Below are 4,208 nucleotides of genomic sequence, written 5' to 3'. Positions count from 1 at the left end.
CTTTACCCGAGTTTGGTTTTCTCGACTAGAAAACAATGCTTTTGAACTAAATCCTCTATTGGGAACTTTTTACTCTGAAGTCCTGTGATTCTTAACAACAGGACATGAAAAAGACACAGGAAAGTGAGTATGTCCTATGGCAGCCAGGATACTTTCCCCCAAAGCAAAGTGAAAACTGATGTGAAACTCCTTCTTCCTTCCTTATTTTCCTCTCTCTCTCTCTCCACCTCTATTATCTAAATGCTCTATATTTGAAGCATTCATCACTTTATAGGCCCTGATGGGATACAGAGGACAACCTTTTACTTGAGAAGCAGAAAATGTCAGATACTTATTTTCCAGCTTCCCTTACAGGTATGCATAGGCATAAGGATCTGCATTGCTTTTTGACTCAGGAGCTAGTGACCTCAAATAACAAAGACTGCTGAATCTGTTCTGCAGCAGGAAGTGGCATTAGTTGTAATAACAACATTCATTTTCCAGATGCTACAGCGGTGGTTGTTCTGGTGGTTCTAGCAGCAGGGACCAGCATCCAGGCTTGGGGCATTCACTGAGCAGTGGTTTCCATGCAGTGGGGGCATTGATGACTTCATGATATTGTTCTGCGGTACAATTTTAGGTGTTGCTTCTGGCTATGTAGCCTCTCAATCTGGGTTTCTAGTCCTCCTGGAGAGCCTGTGAACTACCTAATATTTTTTAATAAATTCATTTACTGCTTAGATTAACTACAAATTGTTTCTATTGCTTGTGACCAAAAACGTTTACTAATGCACCTGTTATTTTTTTTAAATCATGCACTTGGAGATTATATATATACACACACACATACGTTTTTAAGAGAAAAAAACTCTCCTTCCCTTCCCTTTGTTGATCCCTTATTTTCCCAGTTTCTTCTCTAGAGGCAGTCATAACGATTTGTTTCTTATGTATTCCTCCAGAGATATCTTGTATGTACACAAGCACATCTATGTATTGAAGAAAAGTTACTAAAAATCACTCAAATAGGATCACTGCATATACACTGTTCCATACTTTGCTTATAACCTTAAGACTACATGTTAGAGATAATTCCATAAATATAAAGCTGCCTCATTCTTTTTATTATTTTTATTTTTAGAGGCAGGGTCTTGCTCTGTCTCCCAGGCTGGAGTGCTGTGGTGTGATTGTAGCTCACTGCAACCTCTAACTCCTGAGCTCAGAGGATCCTCCTGCTTCAGTCTCCCAAGTGGCTGGGACAACAGGTACGTGCCACCACTCCCCACTAATTTTTTATTTTTTGTAGAGTCAGGCCTTGCCATGTTGCCCAGGCTGGTCTCAAACTCCTGGCCTCAATTGATCCTCCCATCTCGCTCTCCCAAAGTGCCGGGATTACAAGTGTGAGTGACTGTGCCTGACCTGCTTCATTCTTTTTATTGGCTGCTTAGTATCCCTCTGAATGAATATACTATAATTTATGTAGCCAGTTTCCTCCTATAAGCAGTTGGATTGCTTACAGTTTTTGTGGCTACAAATAATACTGCAATGAATATCGTTGTAAATATGTATTTTTAAAAATATATGGAATGCTTCATGCACGTCATCCTTGTGCAGGGGCCATGACAATCTTCTCTGTATCCTTCCAATTTTAGCATATGTGTAGCTGAAGTGAGCAAGTAAATATGTCTTGATGTCCAGTGCAAGCAGATACATGTCTGATAGTGAAGTTGCAGCGTCAAAAGGTAAATGTAACTTTAAAACTTTGATAGATAGCACCAAAATGCACTGCAAATTTAGTAACAAGTTTTAATCCTGCTAAAAATATTTTAGACTCCTCGTCTCACCAAATCTTTACCTCACCAATGTATATTATCAGATTTTATAATTTTGCTGTTCTAATAGGTAAAAACTGATTTTCTCATTGTTCTGATTTTCATTCTTTAATTTATGAGTGAGGCTGAACATTTTTCATGTATTTAAAAGCCATCTGTATGTATTCACCTGTGTAGTCTATTCATGTCCTTTGCCTGTTGTTTTCTATTGGATTTTTATCTGTGTTTAATTGCTTTGTAAAAACTTCATCTTTTTTTTTTTTTTTCTGAAGTAGGTTCTTGCTTTGTCACCCAGACTGGAGTTGCAGTCTGGCATCCTCCTGCCTCGGCCTTTTTTTTTGAGACGAAGTCTCACTCTGTCGCCTGGGCTGGAGTGCAGTGGCGCGATCTCGGCTCACTGCAACCTCCGTCTTCCAGGCTCAAGCGATTCTCCTGCCTCAGTCTCCCGAGTAGCTGGGATTACAGGCACGTGTTACCACTTCTGGCTAATTGTTTTGTATTTTTCATAGAGACGGGGTTTCACCATGTTGGCCAGACTGGTCTTGAACTCCTGACCTCAAGTGATCTGCCTGCCTCAGCTCCCCCAAAGTGCTGGGATTACAGGCATGAGCCACAGCACCCAGCCCTGCCTCAGCCTTTTAAAGTGCTAGGATTACAAATGTAAGCCACCACACCTGGTCAAAATTCCAAATATTTAAAGTAAATTCCATATTTTAAAGTAAATTTACTTTAATGAAGTAAATTGTCATAGTTGTTGCAAATTTTTTTCCCAATTTGTTTTTGGTTTTCTGACCTTTTAAACTTTGATTTGATTTTTGGTTTTTGCTTTGCATAAATCTTTAATTTTCACAAAGCCAAATTTGTCTATATTTTTGCTTATGGCTCTGGATTTGTTTGGAATGGCTTTTGGCTGGGTAGCTTCTCATGGTTTCAACATTGAAGCTGCTAATTTAGAAAAACAACACTTGAGATTTCTGGTTAAAGACAGCAGATTAAACACATGCTCCACTCCCTCCTAGAACTCAACCAAAATTTAATGTTTTGATTAAGTGATACATTCACATGGTTTTAAAACCAGAAAAATACAAAGAGGCACAGCCTGAAACGTTTCCCTCATCTATGTCTCCCGTCAGCTCGGTTCCCACTTTCTCCCGGTCCAGAAATAAGGATTGTTATACTTTCTTATGCATGTTTCCAGAGTTTCTTTATGCGTATGTAAGCAAGTAAGAATTTTGGTAAACTTTTTTTAAGGAGAAACCTACAAGGACAAAAGACTATAAAAAGGACAAGAGTAAGAAAGATAATTTTAAATGCTGGAACATAAGGCCAGGCACAGTGGCTCACGCCTGTAATCCCAGCACTTTGGGAGGCTGAGGCAGGTGGATCATTTGAGGTCAGGAGTTCAAGACCAGCCTGGCCAACATGGTAAAAACCCATCTCTACTAAAAATACAAAAATTAGCCGGGTATGGCGGCGGGTGCCTGTAGTCTCATCTACTTGGGAGGCTGAGGCAGGAGAATCACTTGAACTGGGAAGGTCGGGGGTAGGGGTTGCAGTTAGCCGAGACTGCGCCACTGTACTCCAGCCTGGGTGACAGAGTGAGACTGTGTCTCAAAAATAAAATAAAATATAAACAAATAAACAAATAAAAGCTAGAACATAGATGAATGAATGGTAACTGCATCAAGAGACCTGAGAAAGCTGAATCCTAAGCCTGAAGATGAGAAAAGGCAAAGCAACTCACTTTACATTTCAGAATCCTCCAAATGCTCAGCAATTGGTGGCACCAGGTACTTTTGGAAACAAGGATGAAGTTGTGGCTAAAAACAGTAAGTTGAATTGAAAATCAGTTCAGGAAACAATGAAAGCCCCAGGCCCCCTCTTCCTCTTGCTGTTAGATGGATTGCCCCTTCCCCACAATGTCCAAGAATGGAGGTTTTTCTGGTGGGAGAGTAAGACAGAGAAGGGACAAGGCACTATTGTGTGAAAGGACAACACGCTGGGAAAAAACAGGAGATTATACACATTGCCTTCTGCCGTCTTCTCTTACTTAGGGAACCCTGACATCCAGCCTGAATATTAGGAAAGCCTTCTCCGAAACTCTGACACACTGGAGAGAAATGCTCTAAAGATAACGCAGAAATGACAGCATCTGTGAAAGAAAAAGAAAACAAGAAGTATTAATAATATCTCCCGAGAAATAAGAGGACTAGTGCATATATGAAATAAGAACAGAATGCTTTTTTTTTTTTTTCTGAGGCGGAGTCTTGCTCTGTCGCCCAGACTGGAGGGCAGTGACGCAATCTCGGCTCACTGCAAGCTCCGCCTCCCGGGTTCACGCCATTCTCCTGCCTCAGCCTCCCGAGTAGCTGGGACTACAGGCGCTCGCCACCGCGCCCG

General features: G+C 40.9%; 1 pseudogene; it reads right to left on the bottom strand.

Annotated features, from left to right (window-relative positions):
- Positions 1-1,551: 1,551 nt before the first annotated feature.
- Positions 1,552-1,650, bottom strand: LOC112615488 (annotated as a pseudogene).
- Positions 1,651-4,208: the final 2,558 nt, after the last annotated feature.

The sequence above is a fragment of the Theropithecus gelada genome, chromosome 1 (genome assembly GCF_003255815.1).
Source record: "Theropithecus gelada isolate Dixy chromosome 1, Tgel_1.0, whole genome shotgun sequence".
Classification (NCBI taxonomy): domain Eukaryota; kingdom Metazoa; phylum Chordata; class Mammalia; order Primates; family Cercopithecidae; genus Theropithecus; species Theropithecus gelada.
This window is presented reverse-complemented; position numbering and strand designations above follow the sequence as displayed.